Source organism: Raphanus sativus, chromosome 6 (genome assembly GCF_000801105.2).
Source record: "Raphanus sativus cultivar WK10039 chromosome 6, ASM80110v3, whole genome shotgun sequence".
Taxonomy (NCBI): Eukaryota; Viridiplantae; Streptophyta; class Magnoliopsida; order Brassicales; family Brassicaceae; genus Raphanus; species Raphanus sativus.
The window spans coordinates 33,608,731-33,631,075 of record NC_079516.1 but is presented as its reverse complement, the minus strand read 5'-3'; the positions used below and the strand labels follow the sequence as shown (position 1 = coordinate 33,631,075).

At 33.7% G+C, this 22,345-nt stretch overlaps 1 pseudogene; it reads left to right on the top strand.

The window, feature by feature from the left end:
* Positions 1–291: 291 nt before the first annotated feature.
* Positions 292–10,136, top strand: LOC108808293 (uncharacterized; annotated as a pseudogene).
* Positions 10,137–22,345: the final 12,209 nt, after the last annotated feature.

Sequence of the window (22,345 nt, the reverse complement as noted above, 5' to 3'; positions counted from 1 at the left end):
AATGAAATATAAACGTATATAAAATCGCTCTGGTACACTACTAGTCTAGTGCAAATTGACTGCTGCTCATAGGTCATAGGTGGTATAGGAAGCCGCCTTATCCTTCTCCGACTATTGGAAGAAGAAGAAAGTCCGGCGAGTCAGCCAAGAACGGCCTGTTAACCAATTGTGAGCCGTAAACAAGGAGGAGAGTGTACGAAGCAGCTAGATCTCTCTCTCTCTGTATCCCGGTGCTGTGAAAGATCTGCTATCTCTCGGGCTCTCTTGCTCTCTCACCTTTCATTATTCTGATTAATTCGGTCTGCGAGAGATTGTATTCTCCGATTAGTAGCCGTCAGCATTTTTGATTCCGATCTCTCATCAGTCTCGACTTCGACTCTACGGAGTTGGCTACGCTCCGGAGATGAGGAAGCTGCCTCATCATCAGAGCCTATCATCTGCATTGTTTGTTTAGGTGTATTGCAGTTTGTTTTCTCCGATGGAAACAGACGCTGCTCAAATCGGATTACGCCGCATGGTGAAGCAGCAAGGTAATGACTTCGATTCCTTTAGTCTCCAAGTCTCTTTGCCATCAACTATCTCTGAGAATGAACGTGCTCTCTCTTGTAAGCTTCACTTGCACCTAGAATGTATATTATCTTTCTTTCTTTTTGGATCGACTGTTGATGTTCCTACCATTGTGTAGGTTATACCTTAAAGGAAACTATAACAACGAAGCTTGGCTTCAAAGTGAAAACGTTTCTATTAAGGATGTTTTGAAAGTTCTTTTCTTGGATCCACTCAGAGCATCTTTGGTGAGTCCGTGTTCTGTTTTTTTTTTAATTGTTCACTCATGCAACATGATGTTATATAAATATAGCCAAATCTGTGGCAAGGTAACAAAACCTTTAAGATTGAAGTCTTTGCATTTCGTGGTTTTGCAGGGCGTTATATCAGATTCTAGCTCTTTTCACATCCGTTTGACACTAAGGCATTTGACGAGGCTCAAGGTGTGTCTGAAACAACGCATGAAAGAAAGAAGAGGAAAACTGGTATGTTCAGACTCTACAATCTATTCATTACCTGATTGGATTTTTTTTTTTTTTTGAACTCCTCATTATTCATCTGTGACAATTGACTGGTTGTGCATACATTCTAACTTGATATGTCACCCGTAGTTGTAATCTTTAAGGAGACTGTTGATGAAAAAATAGTTGATCTTTATGTGTAAATTCTTCTATGGTTATGTCAGAAGGCTCTTTGAGTTTTCTGACAATATCCAGGGAGGTACTTTGCAAATGATGCCAACCTCTTTTAACTGCGCTACTTTATTCTTTTGCATATATGTCATATTTCATTAAAACTGCATATATATATATATATATATATATATATATATATATATATATATATATATATATATATATATATATATATATATATATTTATATACCTATTTGTTAAACCTTGTCTAGTGTTGCCTGCCCCATGTCTTCTTATGGTCATCTGCTTGCTTCAGTTCCTACAGTTTATATAGGGATGTCCCAACAATTACAGATTTTCCAAGTTCTATGTTTTATGTGTATTTAATGTTTAGATTTTGTTTACGCAGACGAAAATAATGGATCAAACTGTATGTCCGAGAATCCGTTTGAAAAGGTAATTGTTTGCATGTTTAAACCCTATGTGAAGAGCAAGAAACAAAGACGTAATGAAGAAGAAACTTTTAGTTTTATTAACGTTTTCAGCTTGACGGCAAGAACAGCCCTTTACATCATATATATACACTATAGGATTAGGTTAAGCTCAGCACACTGCTGTACAGCTGTCCAAGGTCGCAAACCTATTCTTTGTCTCCACACAGTGAGCTGGCTTTACCGTACCATGTTCACGCGAGCATTTCTTGATCTCTGCTTTTGCAGATGACGACAAAGACAGAGTCTTAGGCTGAGAAAAAGTAACGGTCTCCTTCTTTTGCTTCAGTTGGGCTTCCTTCGCAGGCCCAAAACCAGTAGGGCCTATACTCTCCCTCAAACTTGGCGTAGGAGGCAACGCCAAGTTTGCTCCTCCACTTCGCAAAAGCTTCATGTGACAAGGGTTTAGTAAACACATCTGCAATCTGTAATGTAGCAGGAATATGCTTTACCTCCAGAGCTTTCATGGCCACCCGTTCGCGCACATAATGATAATCAACATCAAAATGTTTGGTCCGTTTGTGAAACATTGGATTAGCAGAGAGACAAACGGCAGACAGGTTATCACACAACAACAGAGGCGTCACTTGTTGTTGCAGACCCATGATCTTAAGCAAGTGTTGCAGCCACACGATCTCTGATGTTGCAGCCGACATTGTTCTATACTCTGCTTCCGTGGACGACTTGGACACAGTGATGTGCCCTAAATCAGCAGCAGAAACAATTCGAGAAAACTTGGCTTATGTGTTTGGATCAAACGAGATGAGCTTGATGATTTATGAAAAATATGTTTATAAACATATTTCAGCCCAAAGAAAGAAGGGACCAATAAAAAAATGCAAGCCATGGTCGAATAATATATCAATCTGGCGGCAATTCAGAGACCGTCGATCATGCAAAAGAGCGCGACCAGCTGATGAGTTTCGCGAGCACAATTTCCCAAGTTCAGTCAAAAGTCTTTGGTCTTTGGTCTTTGGTCTTTAGTCAAGTCTACAATATTTATTAGTTTACAAGTTTCTAGGTTTTGACTAAACCTTTTGTATGTTTTGCCTATTATATAAAGGCCATTTGATCAATGAAATAAAATAAGTTTTGAGTGTTTATTTTTGGAACCTTGAGAGGGTATCTCACTTTTCTTGTTCTTGGTGTGGTTAGCTCCAAGTAACTCTCTCTTTCTCGTTGGACCGGTGCGTCACATCCGGCAACAGATCGAGTTTTGCTTCCTTGTCGGACCTGTGAGTCATATCAGGCGACAATCAAGCACCTCTGGTAGTATCATTGGGTCATTCCGCAACCCTTTGTGTCACCGTTCAATCCATTAGTTCTCTTCGGAGTTCACCTCTGGTAGTATCATTTGGCCTTCCGCAACCTTTTGTGTCACCGTTCATCCCATCAGTTCTCCCTTTTGGCGAGTTCATATCCCTAAGTCCGTTTGAGTGATCCTGTCCCGACCCAGGACGTATCAAGTGGTATCAGAGCCACTCAACCGGTACTATCTGTTCATTTTTCTCATCTTTCCATCTTCTTCATCCATCTTCTACCTTTCATCTTCTTTCTAAAAAAAAAAAAGATTTCTACGAAAAGCCAAGAGATCATTCTATCTGAAGCTAAAGAAAGACAGATTTGAGGGCAAATCTTTTTAAAGAAGGAGGGAATGATGTGCCCTAAATCAGCAGCAGAAACAATTCGAGAAAACTTGGCTTATGTGTTTGGATCAAACGAGATGGGATTGATGATTTATGAAAAATATGTTTATAAACATATTTCAGCCCAAAGAAAGAAGGGCCCAATAAAAAAATGCAAGCCATGGTCGAATAATATATCAATCTGGCGGCAATTCAGAGACCGTCGATCATGCAAAAGAGCGCGACCAGCTGATGAGTTTCGCGAGCACAATTTCCCAAGTTCAGTCAAAAGTCTTTGGTCTTTGGTCTTTGGTCTTTGGTCTTTAGTCAAGTCTACAATATTTATTAGTTTACAAGTTTCTAGGTTTTGACTAAACCTTTTGTATGTTTTGCCTATTATATAAAGGCCATTTGATCAATGAAATAAAATAAGTTTTGAGTGTTTATTTTTGGAACCTTGAGAGGGTATCTCACTTTTCTTGTTCTTGGTGTGGTTAGCTCCAAGTAACTCTCTCTTTCTCGTTGGACCGGTGCGTCACATCCGGCAACAGATCGAGTTTTGCTTCCTTGTCGGACCTGTGAGTCATATCAGGCGACAATCAAGCACCTCTGGTAGTATCATTGGGTCATTCCGCAACCCTTTGTGTCACCGTTCAATCCATCAGTTCTCTTCGGAGTTCACCTCTGGTAGTATCATTTGGCCTTCCGTAACCCTTTGTGTCACCGTTCATCCCATCAGTTCTCCCTTTTGGCGAGTTCATATCCCTAAGTCCGTTTGAGTGATCCTGTCCCGACCCAGGACGTATCACACAGTCTCATGACGTTTTGCTGATCAAGATATAATATTCGAACCAAGCATTGTGCAGAAACCACCTGTTGAACGGCGTGTGTCTTGGCATCCTGCCCAATCCGCATCACTGTAACAGACCAAAGTTGAAGTAGTATTTGCTTTGATGCTTACGCCCATATCATAAGTGCCTTTAACATATCGCAAGATCCTCTTCAACAGATTGAAGTCTGAGACACTCGGTTGATGCATCTTTTGACATATGTAATTAATAGAAAACTGCAAATCTGGTCTTGTCAAAGTGAGATATTGCAGTTTACCTGCCAAACTACGGAAGTACGAAGGCTCAGCAAACAATTCATCTTGTCCTGGAAGCGAAGCAAGCTTCATTGGTAGCGGAGTGGGCATTGGAGAGCAATCTTGCATTCCTGCAGTGATTAGCAGATCCTGAGCATACTTTGCTTGATTCAGGAACAAACCATCTTCCAGTTGATGCACTTGAATACCAAGAAAGTAGTGAACGGGTCCCATATCCTTCATTCTAAAAACTGTATTGAGCTTCTCTAGTAACGTCTTCAGTAGCTCTTCATTGTTCCCAGTCAAAATCATATCATCAACATACAAAAGTAGATAGATAACGTTTGTACCCTGATGATAGATGAATAACGAAGGATCCGGGAAGCTGCACTGAAAGCCAAACTCCAAGAGAAATGTACTAAACTTGTCAAACCATGCTCTGGGAGCTTGCTTTAATCCGTAAATGGCTTTCTTTAACTTGCAAACATAGTCATGTCTCGTCTTATCTTCAAATCCCGGAGGTTGAACCATATAAACTGTTTCTTTCAAGTCCCCATGTAAAAAGGCATTTTGTACATCGAGCTGCTTGATCTGCCATTTCTTAGTGACTGCAACATGAAGTACAATTCGTATTGTGGCAGTCCTAACCACAGGACTGAAAGTTTCGAGAAAATCCAAGCCTTCTTCTTGCTGGTTTCCTCTTGCGACGAGACGAGACCTGAGCTTCAAGACAGTTCCATCTGCATTTAGCTTTGTCTTGTAGACCCAACCACAACCAATAGGATTATGTCCTTCTTCAGGTGGAACAAGTGAGTACGTCTCTGTTTCTTCCATATTATCTATCTCAAACTGCATGGAAGCGTTCCATCGAGGATCCTGCAAAGCTGCCTTGACACTTCGTGGTTCACTATGAGACTCTTTTACTGTTACCATTGCATAACGAGGGTTCGGTTTGATGATCCCAGCACGAGCTCTCGTAGTCATTGAGTGCGGAGCTGGAGCTGCAGGAGGAGGCACCACTTGTTGTTCAACTTCACTGTGATCAGTATCAGATTCAGACCCAGAGGCCTGATGCACTTCGTCATCAATGATATCATCATGATTAACAGGACTTTGAGGAGGCAGAGCTTGCGGAAGCACAATAGGAACAACAACATTGGCTGGAAGCTCCTCAGGGGAAACAACCTCTTCAGTAGCAAGCGGAACAGAAAGATTTACACTTCTCCAAGCCTTTAGCAAAGTTGAGTCAGTATCTCTATGATACTTGCTGTAGATGTCACTGAAAGGAAAATGTGTTTCCTCAAACAGGACATGACGAGAGATGAAAACTTTGCCTGTAGGTGGATAGAAACACCTGTACCCTTTATACTTCTCATTGTAACCCAAAAAGACACATACAAGAGACTTGGGATCAAACTTGTCTTTCATGTATGGCCTTAAATAGGGATAACATTTGCAACCAAACACACGCAAAGAAGTATAAACAGGTGCATGACCATTCAAAACTTGATACAGACTCTTTTTGTCTTGCAAAACCGAGGAAGGTAAGAGGTTCGCAATGAAGTTAGCAGTGAAGAACGCTTCCACCCATAGCTGTTGTGGCACCTTGCTGTCAAACATCATCGTCAAACCAAGCTCAGTGATATGTCTGTGTTTCCTTTCAGCTAGACCATTCTGCTGAGGAGTGTGTGGACATGACACAAGCTGCTTGATGCCACACGACTGCAGATGCTCCATAAACCTTTTGTTGATAAACTCTCCTCCACCATCACACTGAAACTGCGCTATACGATGTTTATATTGATTCTCAACCATACTTTGAAACCGGAGAAACACAGAAAAGAAATCAGACTTGAGCTTGAGAGGATAAAACCATGTGTATCTTGAATAATTATCAATGAAAATAACATAGTATCTGAACCCCTGAGATGAAACCACAGGACTAGGCCCCCACAAATCACAGTGAATCCTTTTTAAAGGATGAGAAGAAACAGATTCAAAGTCTACAAAAGGAAGTTTTGCGCTCTTTCCTAACTTACAAGCATCACAACACAACTGTGAGCTTGGTTTATTCAAAACGATAGAGAGAGTTCTTGAGAGATGCTGAAGGACTTCAAGATTTGTATGAGCCAGCCTTCTATGCCAAACATCACCACTAGCAGCTTGTTGACGTGTTGAATAGAAAGCCTGAAACTTCATGTCCTTCAGCACATAAAGGTCTTTAAGTCTTCTGCCTTGAGTGATCACCTTCTTTGTGACCTTGTCCTTAACACAAACATAGTCAGAGTCGAATGTGAACTCACAAGGGAAGTCAGACGTCAACTTTGAAACATACAACAAAGACTTAGTTATACCAGGACAGATCAAAACATCATTGAGAGGCAGTGTACCTTGAGGGGTTTGAAGAGCAATAGACCCGACATGAGTAATGGGCAAGTAGTCACCATTACCAACTATCACCTGATCATTTCCCAAGTATGGTTCAGAAGACTGAAGTTGACCAGTGTTGTTGGTAATGTGTGCCGTTGCTGCAGAGTCTGGAAACCACTCTTGACCTGACTGTTGATGCTGTCCTGATACTTTCATTGTCGCCAGAGCAGTATGCAAGTTGTCTGGATTCTCAAATGTTTGATCAAATCTGTTGTAGCATCTTGCTCAGTGTGACCAAAGCGACCACACAACTGACAAGTAGGCCGAGTGTTCGAGTTAGAACCTGATCCTCCAGAGAACTGCTGCTGAAATCCTCTGCCTCTGGTAGAGTACGTACTGTTACCACGTCCTCTGTAGCCTCCGCGGTAGTTATAGTTTCCACGACCTCGAGTGTTGTAGCCTCTACCCGCATGAAAGGCCAAGTGAGGGTTAACTTCAGTTGACTGACTGAACTGCTGCAGTTTGTCGTCGAAAGCTACCAACTTGAACACAGCATCCTCAAAACTCATCTGAGGAAAGACGTCCATGGAGTGCTCAATCATAGTGCATATTGCTTCATATTCTTTTCCTAACCCACTGAGTGCTCCATAGATCATTTCTTGTTCAGTTATAGGACAGCCGATTGAATCAAGTTGATCACACACACCTTTAACGTCTCCTAAGTAAGCAGTCATAGACTTCTCTCCCTTAGACATACCTTGAAGTTTACGCTGCAGATCTAACTTGCGAGTTGCAGACACCCTGTTGTACTTCTTCCCAAGACTCTCCCAGACTTCATGAGCGGAATGGAGACCATACACAGAACGAAGAGCTTCTTCAGACAACGAACCGAAGAGCCACGCCATGACAAGCTGATCTCGACGAATCCATTTGACAAACTCTGGATTCGCTTCTTCAGTGACCTCTTCTCCGTTTCTGACTGTCACCGTAGGACTGGATCTTGTTGCAGATCCATTGATGTAACCGAGCAGAGATTGACTAGACAAGAAAGACTCGAACTGTGTCTTCCAAAGTAGATAGTTTGTCGACGAGAGCTTCAATGTAACACACTGAGTGATACTCAGAGATGGAGTGGACAACGTTTCTGATGCTTCTTCCATAGCTCTGATAAAATGAAGAAGAAACTTTTAGTTTTATTAACGTTTTCAACTTGACGGCAAGAACAGCCCTTTACATCATATATATACACTATAGGATTAGGTTAAGCTCAGCACACTGCTGTACAGCTGTCCAAGGTCGCAAACCTATTCTTTGTCTCCACACAGTGAGCTGGCTTTACCGTACCATGTTCACGCAAGCATTGCTTGATCTCTGCTTTTGCAGATGACGACAAAGACAGAGTCTTGGGCTGAGAAAAGGTAACGGTCTCCTTCTTTTGCTTCAGTTGGGCTTCCTTCGCAGGCCCAAAACCAGTAGGGCCTATACCCTAGACGGATTTAAACTTGTTTTGTCCGTGTTGTCATTATTTGGCTTTCAAGAAATCTGTTCTCTGCCTTTTTCTTATTACCAGGTTTTTGTTCCATGTATATTGTCAGTTCATTGCAACAAGATGCCTATCTTTTTTAGTGACAGATACTTTAAAGTAAGTCAATATTTTCAAGTTCTATTCATTTCATTTATGTTAAAATTGTTGTTCGGTAACATATGACCCAAGCAGAACTTTTACCTCATGTTGAGGATCTGTTTTAACTGATGGTTCTTTTCTTTGCAGTACTCCAGAAATGTAAGTCAATCACGTTGGATTATTGATGATGAAAGAATGGGTGAAGCATCGGTTGAGGTAGTACACTTTGTGGTTATCTGGATATGTATATACTAATCCTAAAGATACGAGGTGACTTAAGAGATCGTTATATATCTTTTAATTGGTGGTAGACTGGTAGTATTCTTCCAGCATGCCTCGGGATTCCTACAAGTTCCATGCTGCTAGCAGAGAAGATATTGATGTTAGAAAAATTCCCTTTTATTTCGTGTTCAAATTCAACAAGTTTATGCCGATAATATGAAAAATCTCTATTCAGGTACGGATGTTGGGTTCAGGTAGACCTTTCTTAGTCGAGGTTCAGAATTCTCGTAAATGCCCATCTCAACAATCATTTACGGAAATTGAAGAAAAGATAAACAACTCAGAGAAAAAAAAAAGTAAGGCCATTGAACACATATGTAGTATCAGTTGATTATGTGGTTTGTTTGCAAGCTTACAAACAGTATTTGTGGCTGCAGGTTGGAGTTAAAGATCTTAAATTCATCGGAAGTGAGTGTTGGGCAATGATGCGTGAAGGAGAAGCAGAGAAACAGGGTCAGTTTTGTCAAATCCTATCGAAATATTGCTACCTTAACTCAGTTAATAGTTTAGTTATAGAAGTGTAATGAGGACAATAAAACAAACTACTCCAGTGTTTTTTATACATTGCAGAAGCAATATGATGCACTTGTTTGAATTTCTCGTCCACTTGAAGAGGAAGATTGCAACTCAATTTCTTCCATGAAGGAATTGGTGAGTCACTTGGTTTCTCTTTACCCTACTTTTATAATTCTGCGTAGTGAATTGTATGTCCTCAAACACCGTTCTTTGTCTTCTTGAACTTCTTATATATTATGTCGCTGCAGAAAATTTTGCAGAAGACACCAATAAGAGTACTTCACCGACGAAGTCGGCTGGAACGTGAAAGGACTATACACTGGTTAGTGATGATCATATCATTCTTGAATTTTGGATTTTAGCTTCTTCTTTTTTTATTAAGAGTCAGTCGTTGTGGTTTGAATCCTCAGGATTGAAGTGGAAAAGATAAAAGGATACTCGCAGTACTTTCTATTGCATCTATGCACTCAGGTTGCAACATCTTCTACACTCATATCTCATCATAGTTATCATAATTTAAAAAATATGGGCAAACTTTAATTTTTGAATAATGCAGGCTGGAACATACATCAAAGAGTTTGTTCATGGAGATCTTGGTCGTACCACTCCCAGGTATGATAAAAAGACAGAACTTCCAGTAGTTTGGCTTAAGAAGAATAGTATTGAACACATATACTAACTGCATTTATTTCATTTTGGTTACAGCATGGGATCCAATTTTGGGGTGCAGAGCGGAGATAATACAACTTGATGTGACTGATGTAAAAATGGCCGATTCTTGAAGTGCCGAGCAACAATCTAGAAGCTCTCATTTTTGTAGTTGTGATTCCTATAAAATCTTATTTTCCCATAGTTTATTAGTTTATTAGATTTTGATCTTTTAAATAAAGAGTTACTTAGTAATAACATTATAACGTGGATTCAGTCGGTGATTCTGTTAAATCTAAATTAGTCTATCAAAACATAATTGTAGTGTATAAACATGGTTGTTGAAAAAAACATGGCTGTGTTAGATGAATACCGCACATGAAGTATAACTGTAATGGTCACTGCCGGCTAACAAAATTACACAGTAAGTCGTGGTTCTCTCTCCCTCTCCCTCTCCCTCTCCCTCTCCCTCTCAAGACGCAAGAAGAAACTGATCTCTTCATGTCAAATTTTGTTGACCATGAAGCATCCACCTTCTTAGCAGTAATTAAAAGCATACTGATAATTTGCTTTGTCAATCTGTTGCAACTTTAAAACTTTACTCTGCCACTTGCACTTTCTCTAGCATTTACACTGAACAAGAAAAAAAAAATATTATATTGAAAAATTCGTATATTTAAAAATTTGTGTTCTTTTACATACAGTATTCTGTTGTGGACATCCTACTCCATGCCTGGCTTTAACTTCAATTCAAGCAATTATAGGGTTCGTCTTAGTAAAGGTTTCACCTCTAAGGTTATGTATACATATGATATCTCGTGGTAACTGACATTGTAACATTGCCTGCCTTTAACTTTTTTTTTTTTGCTTATAAACAAAAGTCTAAACATCAACTGCCTTTAACTTGAATAGGCTTATATCAATATAGCTGAACATGTACGATCACGATATACCATTTTCCACCAGCTTGATCATTTTGTTAAGAAAGTTTGTTTTGTCTTGTTTTTATTCTGTGTTTGAAGAATATCCTAAAAACATTATTATAGCTTCTGTACGTTATTGTCAACACAAAATCATTTCTCTTATATACATAGATACAAAGTGTCAAGAAAATATGGAAGATAAATTCTATTGGTATTTAAAGTCTGTAAAAATCAGATTTTATTTGCAGATAAAATTAATGTCTAGACAAAATGCTAGAAAAAGGTAAGAGTATGAATATTTATTGACGTGAACCTTAATCCCCCTATGTATTAAACTTGCAAACTGGTTCTCTCACAGACTGAGAGATATTTAAATACGACGATAATACCCATTTGTAACATTCAAATCCGAACAAAACATTTATAGAAGATATGATGTCTTGAGACAACAGCAAATTAGTAATCCCCTATATATTAATTGAGGAGCATTGCAACTTTTAAGTGTAGTCACGTGTCATCTCCATATTGATTTTGAGAATCATTAGAAAAAAGGTTGGTCCATCTAAATATATATTATACTTTTCATTAAATTAATTATTAATACATAAATATATATTCTTCATTCTTTCCTTAAATAAAAGCTACGGATTTACCTTATATGGTTAACATATATATGATAATTAATGATGTTGAATAATAATGATTTGTATTAATTTTGTATTTTCCATCATTTTAGTTTAATTTATATTGTTAAAAAACTTTAAACAATCACATTAACCAGAACCGAATCGAAAAACCAGAAAATCAAAATTGAACCGAGAACCGTATGGATACCCAAATTTCTATAATATAGTTTATATACTTATAAAGATAATCATATAATTTTTAAATATTACTTTTAAATTGAAATACCAAAAATAATTGTATCTGAAATATTTCAAATTATCTTAATTATTCAAAGTTTTATCCGAAATCTAAAAAATGATAATTAAGCAAAAACCAATTTTTTTATCCGAATTAACAAAAACTGGAACCAAACCGAAACAATATGTGATCAGAAATTACTTCGGATATTAGCCAATTCTCAACTTTGTTACTTGAACTGAACGTAAATTAAATAACCGCACCAAATTTTATAAATATTCGAACGGATCCTAAACTTTAACCAAAGAACCGAAATAACTAAACCGAAACCAAGAACCAAATGCACTATACCAAACAATTATTGATTTAATTTTGACCACAAAATATTAGACAAATAATTCAATTATGAAATAAAATTTAAGTTTTTATAAAAAAAATTTTACCCCGCGCAGGACGCGGGTTATTACCTAGTTTGGGAGTATAAGGTTTGGTAAGTGAGACTCTTTTAAAAATCACTACCACAGACCACAGTCTTCAAATTCTCCACCTATTCCTTGATCAAGTAGGAGAGCAATATCATTCTCGGATAATGTATAATGGTCTACTACATGCAATGATCGAGAGATTCACGGTAGGGCCGTCATGAAAATTTGTAATCAAGTGTCTCTCATATATATATATAATATTTTGATTTTTGAGAACATTTTTAGCTGTAGTAATTAATGCAAAAGCTTAGCCTCTTCGAACATTTTTTGTTAGGCAGCTCATTATTCAGAACACTGAAACCCGAAGTGTGGAGATTTAATACCCTCGGCCTAGATCTCTATAAACTTGGACTCCTGGACCAATTAAACCCAAAATATCCATCTAATAACCAGCAATGCACTTATCATCAAAACATGATAGATGTATACTCAAACAATATAAATGTATATGTATGACTTGCGTGTTTTGTCAAGAGATGATGATAAATGCATAACTATGATCAAGCAACAAATCTTATCGTAAAGGCATGAAAATTATGAATTGTTTTCAACTCATGATAAAAAAAAAGCAAGCAAGCTATAACTTATATTGTATATATAGGTCAGAAATTATACCAAATGAAGGAGTACACGTAATCTTTACCAATGTTCCTTCAACTTCAAATAGAATAAGGGAACATCATAATAACATCGTGGACTTCAAAATAAGATGCTTCTCCTTTCTCCCCCATTACTATGTTCTCAAAGTAAATCAAAACCTCTGTTACCTTTTCGGAAGTCTGGGTCCTTCTCCTTTTCTTAGTGTTTTAACCTTTTTCTAGAAGACGAAACATCAAGATCGCGCACTATGACACCTTCTCACGATATATTTCAAAGTTTTACATAGAAAGGAGGAAAAGATCACAGGTTACTAAAGTTCTTTACAATAAGATATAAAATAAATAACGGTGCAATGATCTAGATCAACAAAACTTCAAGGATCAATACCAAAAACGACTTTATGTTTGAAAAACAAAAAGAGATCAACAGAATCAAAGATGTGGGAATCAAGAGGATGGTAATTAATCCAAAGCAAACCTCATGCCAAATGGAGGCTTGTCAACACCAAATAACAGATCAAGCTCACCAAAATCAAAACATTGATAAATATGGTATATCAAGAGAGTTTTACAAAGAAACCCTAACAGATGTCTGTTGACAGTATGACCACCTCCATCTTTCACACCATGCATATATATAAATTGCTTGTATATGTAGAAGGAGGTGGACAGAATGCCAAAGAAATCTGTAGGAAACTCTTTGTCAACCCCTCGTGAAAGGAAAAGAGTAAAATTGTAGAGATCCAATCTGTAACCCGCTCATGAAGTTGTATTCACTACCCTTGGAGAGAACACACACATTAGAGAGGAGTCTTGTAGTATGTGGTATAGTGATGTGAGAGAGGGAAGGTGGTGGTTTATTTATTGAAGGAAGAGAGAGAAAGATAGTCTCCGAGAGGCAGATGACTCCTCTTTGACGGCTATCTCAAAACCCTAGCTAGATGGGTTGTAGAAATATAAGAAGATCTATATGATCCGGAAATGAAAAAAACCATAGATCTACCATCTAACAACATTAACAGATAATCGTGTAAGAGAGAGGTTAGAAAAGACAATATATATGTGGCTTTCTCGAGGGGAAAATAACTTATTTCTTCGTTATAAAAGAGACTGAATAGTTTTTTTTTTTTTTTTGTTTCTTCACCAAAAATAGTTAGCAACTTTCAACGGGGCTCACCTTTGCGCCTACCGTTTCCGTTTATTTTTCACCCTTTTCCCCATATAAATAAACGTTGACGTTGCCAATTATACACACAGTGTGTCCCAAAAATATAAATTGGAAAAATATCGAATTTAAAGTCGAGTAGTGACTCACTACTACTTTTCTTGGTCGACATTAGTTAAAAATTGATTTTCATCTTGTAGTATACATACTATACAAGAAATATATTACCTATAAAAACGTTTAAGACCTAACAAAAATAATATAGTATACATACTATACATGACCTATTGTGTGACTCGTAATAAAATATTGTTATATCATCAAATTTTGCGTGAATAACATGCATATGTAATGTTGTCACGTTGATCAGTGATCACTACAACCGTTAGTACGTTACTCACAATAAACTATTAAAATTACGAATAGTAACGTTAATAAATCCGAAACGAAGAATAATATAATATGTCGAATTTTGTTGGCGCGAGTTTAGCAATTTTCTCATTCTGGTTCATGCCAAAGTTACGAGACAACTTCCATTTTGATGGGTCCATTTACTAGTCCACTAAAGGGGAGAGGATTACAGAATCCAAAGCTCAGGGTAAAAAGAATACAGTATCAAGGATTAATACGTCAAATTAACTATCTCTAGGTCTCATCAGAGAAGGGTAAATCTAAACGGATCAACTTCTTCTCTCATTTTCCTCAAGATGGTCAGCCTCTATTATTTATACCATACTTGGATATAAATGAAACTTAGATGAGTACAGTATTTAATGGAAATTAAAACATCTTTCATCTTTCCCTACCATAGATTGCTTCTACGAATCTCTACTTTTCTGTGTGTAAAGAATTTTCACACTGAGTTTACAAAAAAAAAAGAATTTTCACACTGAAAAAAGTTTCTAGTGAATAAAGGAACAAACTCCAATAAAAAAGGAGTTATATAGTATTGCTATAAATTCGTATGAATAATAGAAGCACCCTTCAAGGTATTAATTGCACCAACTCATAGTTGACCATGATTAGTGCGGTATTTTTAGGGTGAGTTTATTTAAGAGACGGTTTTTTATTTTTTTTAATTAAAAATTAAAAGATGATTTTTATATTATACTAAGAAATCATTCTAAAAATTCCTCAATAATCATGCTCTTCCCCATCCATCCACCGTTTTAGCCATCAAGCAACTTAGTCGAATTAATATTACATTAAAAATTTTGTTTCTTCCTATACTACCAAATCACACATACACTTAACAATATAAAAATCCCCCAAGCATGTCACTGAATGAGATATTGCTCGCAGTGGTTACATATGAATGTGTAAAGAGTAGAAATGGGTACCAATTTTTTCTTATTATAATGTCCTCTAATTGTTGCATCTGTCTTTAGTTTTCATGTTTATTAAACGAAGAAATCTTTGGATTCAACCAAGCTCTCTGATTGAATGGTTTCATATTTATTTGCATCCAGTGATAATGAAAGTAAAAACTGAAATATAGGGTTTGTCGGATAGTAAAGATGTCAGTGCATGCATGATCGAATCATTTAATAAATGTTCCAAACTTTTGCTTTAAAGAACATTTAATAATTGATCAAAATCTGTATTATAGTGATTTTACATCCACAGTTAACATATATTCATATATGTGCAATTAACATATATTCATATATGTATATATATATACACACACACACATATATATATATATAAGTAAGAAACAAATTTGGCCAGCTACATTTTGTAAGCTATAAAGCAAACCGAATTGCGTCATCTTTTCAATGTGTGGTTGTCTCATTGAGTTCTTAGTAGTTTGCAATGAGATCTAGAACTGAAACAACTATAGATCAATGTGTGGTAAAATTTTGGTAGAATATGACATGATGTGTTCTACAAAATAGTAGTTGTAAACATATGAAAATTTAGTCAAACACATAAGGCTCAATTGTTCACTTCAATAAATATTTGGGATAAGAGGTTGGTGAAAGTTAATTTAGTGGATTAGTTACTAATAAAGAAAACAATTACAAGTCGCCCGCACAAATCATAATTATGTTTGGCCAATTTATTCCCTTCTTTTGAACCTTTTCCATTATGCATGCGTAGAAACTCTCTCATGCATACCATCATCATTGTCGCCATTTACTAGAATTATCAGTTGTATTAATTATAATTAGGAGTGGACGTTCGGATATCCATTCGGATTCCGTTTGGATCTATTTGGATTTCGGGTTTTCGGATCAAAGATTTCAATTCTATTTAGATATTTTAAAATTTTGGTCCGGATTTGGTTTGGATCTTTGCGGGTGGTTCGGGATCGGATAATCAATTTAAATTAATTTTAAAATTCATTATATACATTAAATTTCTCAAAATATATTAACAAAATAATATATTAGATATAATTTTGAATAACATATGTCGAAATATCTAAAATCAACATATAAATTGGTTTGATTCGAATATTTGGATAGATAATCAATAGATATTTTAAATATTTTTGATGTTTTGAGTATACTTTAGTTAATTTAGATATGTACTTTTGAGTATATATGTTCAAGTATTTTGGGCAACTTAAAAATATTTTATATATTTTGAATGTTTTTAATACACATTAGTCTAAAAATAATTAACATATAGGTATATAATTCTATTTCGGATATATTTGGGTACCCGAAATACTTTGGTTCAAGTTTGGTTTCGGTTTTCTAAATACCAAAATTTCGAACTCGTTCGGATGTTTAATCATCTCGGTTCGAATTCAATACTATCTTTTTGGATCGGATATGATTCTATTTTCAGATTTAGGTTTTTTGCCCAACGCTAATTAAAATCCATGAAAAAAAATTTTGATTACAATTTTATATACTTACATTATTAATTTAGTACGACCTCACTTATAGGTCATAAGTTGCCTTACTCAAAAGTATAAATGAAAAACACCCAATTTTTTTATAAATAAATAGTTTGTTCTTGTCCCGATCACAAGCTTCTTATTTACAAAAAGATATATAAATAAACCTAGCAAAAAAACAGAAATATATCCAAATATTTTTACAACCTTTTTAAATTAATACTTTATAAATTAATATATACTAAAACCCTCTATAAAATAATATAATTTTATAGTTTCAAATTGAGTTTTTGGTTCAACTAATATATCGATAAATTAATAATTTCTATAAAATTAATAAAAATTATAATTTTGATGTAGTTCCAACATTATTAATTTATAAAAGTTTCACTGTAGTATGCTTATTTAAAATGAATATATATTGTTTCTCACATAATATGTGAGAGATCCTAAAAATGAATATTTTTTTAATTTTAAAATTTAAATATTTACTCCCAAGTTTGTACTCCCTTTGTTTCATAATAGATGCATGTTATTCTAAAATTTTTTGTTACACAAAAAATATCATTTTATAATTTTAATGCAAATTATATTATTTTCAAACTGAAAATTAATTGCAAACTGCATTAATTTTATACATAATTTTATTTATCTCAAATACTATTTGTTAAAAAATATAATTAATAACAACTTACACATATTTTCGATAATTTCTTAATTTGTGTGAAAAATATCAAAGTTACATTTATTTAGAAATAGAAGAATAGCATGGATGCGGTTAATCATATTTTATTAAAAGACGAAAGTTCCTTTTTATTGGGAAGATCTACGTGAGAATCCATGATTAAAAATCTCTTATAGGGCGCATTTCACGTGATGGTTAAGGTCTTCAATGCATAGTTTGTTCTCTATGCCGAGTATTTATTGACATCTGTAAATCCAAATTAATCCTTAAAAATAAAATTGTAAGGTGACGAGTGTACGTAAACATAAACAAGGGAAAACGAAGAAGATAAAGAATGGAAAAGACAGTGTTGGGTTGGGTCGAACGTCAAGTGATAAGATGTCACAAAAGATCGGCTTTTTGTTATATAATTCAAAACATAAATCATGAAGTCCCATGACTATATAATGATCACTTACTTTTTTTTTAGGTACCTTTAGACCTAGACATTTTATCCGATATTCGAAGCCGAATCTGAATCCGATCCCAAAAACCCGAACTCGAATCCGAATCGAACTAGTAAAATACTCGGTCGGGTTTTGTATTGAACATGTTTGGATATCCGAACCCGATCGAGTATATCTGAAACCCAAAGTACTACCCGAAATCATCCGAACTTATGTATACTTTAACTCAAATCTACATTTTTCATCCAATCTATAATGACCGATTTCTCTTAATCGATTTTGGTTTAACTAATATTATATAAAATCAATACCAAATCATTGTTTTCCGTAACCTAAACTTCTACACATATATGAATATGTATGAAATAATTACACCCTAAGACAGTTTTTAAGTTTTTATTACACCACATAACAGTTTGTGCTACTAAGATAGTTTTTAAGTTTTTTATTACACCACATTGGCAATGGCGTTTAATCAGATTGTTTCAAAATTACATGAACTGATATCAAAATTATTCCATCAACATTCATGAAGATCTCTGAATTACAAAGATTGTGGTCATTAAGTAAATGTATTGCATTAACATTTATTAAGGGAATAATTTTCTGTCTTTGACAAATGGTTACTTTTAATTTCATGAAAAAAATACTATAAGATAAATCATATATAGTTTCACATAGTCGACATTCTATAAATATGTTATCTGAATATGGGTGTGATATGATTTAAATATAGAGATACATGGTTTTGAAAATTATTATTTTTTCTTTCCTATATGCTTCAAATATTCCAGTGATTTAACATTTTCAAAGAAAATGATTTAACATCTGGTGTAAAGAAGTCACCCCACAAAAAAAAATGACACCAAATTTCCTAGGACTGAATTGATTGATCACAATTATCTTTACTTAGTTTCATTGTCTTTTTAAAAGTGGTACTATGATTCTTATATGTATTCTTATATGTATGTATATATAAATAAATAATATATAAGTTATTTTTTTGAACACCGAAGTTATTTAATCATGAAATACATTAGGTGGTTCATGTGATCTTTATAGTTAGTCATATATGAGGGAATTTTTTTTAAGCATGCACGGTTGTTTTACTTGAAAAACTATACTTATCAACATAAGCATGGGTTAAGATCTGCAAATTAAACATATCATGAATACTATGGCGAGATTTTAATGCCGATGGCACGATATATAATTACTCTAGTTAATAAAGGGCTATTCCATAATGGGTGTGAGGTGAATCCTAGTGTTGACAACTAAGAAATTATATAGTTGTTAATAACACATGATGAAAATGTTTATTTATAATAGTTCTCTTCAAATAATAAGAAGTGGATTACAAAACAGAACATGGACATTTCGTCACATACAATAATCATCCCTAATGTTTTCATCAAACCTAACCTTTATACACTAATCAACAATGGAATGATTTCATCAAACAAACATAAATTTATAAGTTTTGTCCAACATGACATCATATCCTTTACCTTTCTATGTTCACAACCTAACTTTAATGTGTAACTAGATTTTGACCCATGTTTTGAAAACGCAGGATTATTTCCGAAACAAATCAAATTTATATGATTTAGTTTGTATTTTTTATTGTGTATCCAAATTTAAATGTTATACATAAAGAGTTATATCCAGTGATCTGAAACCTGATCCGAACACGCTGCTAAACCAGCAAAATCGATGACCATATATGTAATCCAGTTTGTTTGTTTTTAAATTCGTTATTTGAAAATTATATAAAACCCATAAAAAACTGGTAAAACTTGGGATCCGACTATTTGTTCAACAGACAGATGACTCATTATGTAATACAACTTGTCTTAGCCTGCCATATTTAAAGTATTCTAATTCATGAATGTTTATATGAATGGTGAATATATTATGAATGTGATGCTCCAAGTTACAAAAGTTAGCCATACAAATTTTATTCAAACTAATTTATGATTTTGTTGTAAATGCAATGAATATTTAAGATAATACATAATAAAATAGAAATAGATTTGAGCAACAAACTGTTTGTATACGGTTATTAAAATTTAGTGATTTAACTTTGAAATAAATGTAATCATTTATTTATTTATTTAGTTTAATTTTATTATTCATATTAGACATTTAAATATTTATTAATTTTTAATTTGTTATATATTTTATTATACATCTAAGAATAAATTTTATTATTAGATTTTGACCTGTGCTTTAATTTTTATTCAAAAAATATTTACTGAAAATTAGAAATCTTATACATATGTATAGTTAAAATTAAAATTAACATGAATATAATATTATGAAAATAAGATAATTCATTTATATAACACCCCTCGTATCAATTTTACTTATATTTTAAACTTTAAGCTCTAGTATAAATTTATTTTAAATTTTTACATTGGTAAAAATATTTATTGTTTATATTTTTCAGCATTATTATAAACTAAATATTTGCATTCAATCCGTCTCATACATGATAAATATATTCAATTATTTTTAAATATTCTAATTTAAATATATTTATATATTAAATATTAATTTTTAATTAGTTTATATATTTTACTTTTATATATGTTTTACAAGTTGGAGTATGTTCTAAAATTGATGAATATATTTTAGTTTGTTATTTTATAATTTATAAAATAGTTAATAAATAAATTAAGCTATTTTATATTTATTAATTGGTGTATTAATTTGATTATGAATATAAATTATATATATATATATATATATATATATAAATAAATATTATAGAATGTTATTTCTTATCATATAAATGAAAGATGAATCAATATTAGTTTTTAAATGTATATTTACATTTTAAACTGAAATCAAACTGAAATTCAAATGGACACCTGAATTTTGTAGGTATATACTTTTTAATATTATAATTACGAATTAATAGCGGGGTTTTAGTTTATCAGATTTTAAATTAATAGGTTTTCATTAAATCAAAATTTTGTGGAAACATATCAGTTGGCAGAACTACTTCTGATAGAGTACTGGATGAAAAACTTACCAATCTTGATCATATACGATCAACTAGTTTACTGGTTCGACCGCATGACCGGATCGGGTATTAAAACACTGCTTATATCTTAATTCTTCTATAAATCACATATATACCCACTAAAAGAAGTTCAGTAATTTCTAAAAATAGAATGCTTTCTTTGCACCATTTAAATGTTGATGCATTATTGGTCCTCAACATTTGGTTTTGGTTTGAGTATTTTGTTTTTTGATGTTTTGGTTTTAGAAATATAGGAGCCATTTATGTATTTACAAATTTTAGTTTGGTTTCAGTTGGGTTATTTTGGTTTTTGGCTCGGCTCATTAGCAAAGTTGGGAACCTTCTAATATGTAAGAAAACTTAGGTCCAATTCAATTTCGGTTCAATTCTGTTTCTTTGGATAGTTAAGTATTTCTAGGTAAAAATATTGGATTGTTTGAAGTTTTCAGTTTAAAAGTCAGGTTATTTGGGTTCTTCGGCTAAAAATATCAAATAATTCGAATAATTTTTAATATTTTGAATAAAAATATTAGGATAGTTTGAGTTTCGGGTGATTCAGTTTATCAATAATATTTTTAATATATTTGGTCATTTATAAATTAAATATAGTTAATATTTGTAAGAATATATTTTTTTATTCGAAGAATTTATGTACCCATTTGGTTCTCGATTCGGTCACATCTTTTTGGTTCGAGAGATATATGATCTGCTCGATTATTTATACATTCAATTTTATTTTGGTTTTGATTTTTTCCAGTTTGGTATACTTCGGTTCGGTTCGGCAGTTCCCTATAGTTTTTCCCAACATATACACTATCTTATATAAAATTTTATCAAAAACAATTATTTAATTTCAAAAACAAACCGGTGTTGTCAAAATCTAGTTAGTACTTTAAATGGTTACAATCACACATATTACTTTATCTATCATAATTCCGGACTTCTCAATATGATAGTAGAATTAGAATTGAGAAATCCTTGGATTCACCCCTAGGGTGAACCTGTAAGTTCACCCAATCAATATGATTTCATTATTTCATATTCAGTATCTATAAAAAAGAAAATAAAATATTATCAAGTTATATTATATTTTTAAACTAAAAAATAAAAATACATAAAAATAATATTAATTACAAATAATAACACGTTTAAGAAAAGTTATTTTTAATATCGCCAGCCAAACACTAAACCCTAAACCCTAAACTCTTGGATAAAACCCTAAACCTTTGGTAAATCCCAAACACTTGGATAAATTCTAAATCCTAAGGTTTAGGATTATTTATACATTCAATTTAATTTTGGTTTTGATTCTTTCCAGTTTGGTATACTTCAGTTCGGTTCGGTAGTTCTGTATAGTTTTTCCCAACATATACGCTATCTTATATAAAATTTTATTAAAAACAATTATTTAATTTTAAAAACAAACCGGCGTTTTTCAAACGCGGGTCAAAATCTAATTAGTACTTTAAATGGTTAC